Raw genomic sequence first — 640 nt, 5'->3', positions numbered from 1 at the left:
AAAAATGGGGGGGGGAAAGATTTATGTGGGGGAAGTATATTTGGGGGGGAGATTAGGGGGGGGGGGAATATGGGGGGGAGGTTTAGCCATTTTTAACCCTTGGCAGTGTCTCCGGGTCGGGGTGGGAAAGGACGAAAACTTGGCCGAAGGGGGCGGCCTCCGGGCTTCGTAACAGCTGCCAGGCCAGTTGCGGTCGCTTTCGTAGGCGGAGAGGGCGAGCGTCGCCGCCGGAGGGGAGGCTGTAGTCGGCGACGGCGGCGGCGCGCTCGGCGGCGGACGGGCGCTGCCACGTGTCGGCGCTCGGGGTGAGCTGCGCGGGCAGCAGCAGAGGGGGCAGCGGCCCGGCGGCGTCGAGGTGGACCTATTCACAGCTCGAGGTGTGAAGGGTCGCTGCTCACGTCAGAGGGGGGCAGCGGCCCGGCGGCGGCGACGTGCACCGCCGCCGCCGGCTGCGCGGGCGACGCCGGCGGTGCCTTCGGCGGCGCCTTTGGCGGGAGATATGGGGAGATATGCGGAGAAATGCCGGTGCCTTTGGCGGGAGATAGGGGGAGATATGGCGGGAGGTATGGGGAGATACGGGGAGATGCGGCGGTGCCTTTGGCGGGAGCGCGTGCGCCAGCTCCTGCTCCCGCGCCACCGC

This window comes from Emiliania huxleyi (genome assembly GCF_000372725.1).
Source record: "Emiliania huxleyi CCMP1516 unplaced genomic scaffold EMIHUscaffold_9, whole genome shotgun sequence".
In the NCBI taxonomy this organism is placed as follows: domain Eukaryota; phylum Haptophyta; order Isochrysidales; family Noelaerhabdaceae; genus Emiliania; species Emiliania huxleyi.
The sequence above is the reverse complement of the archived record's forward strand: the minus strand, read 5'-3'. Positions refer to the sequence as shown.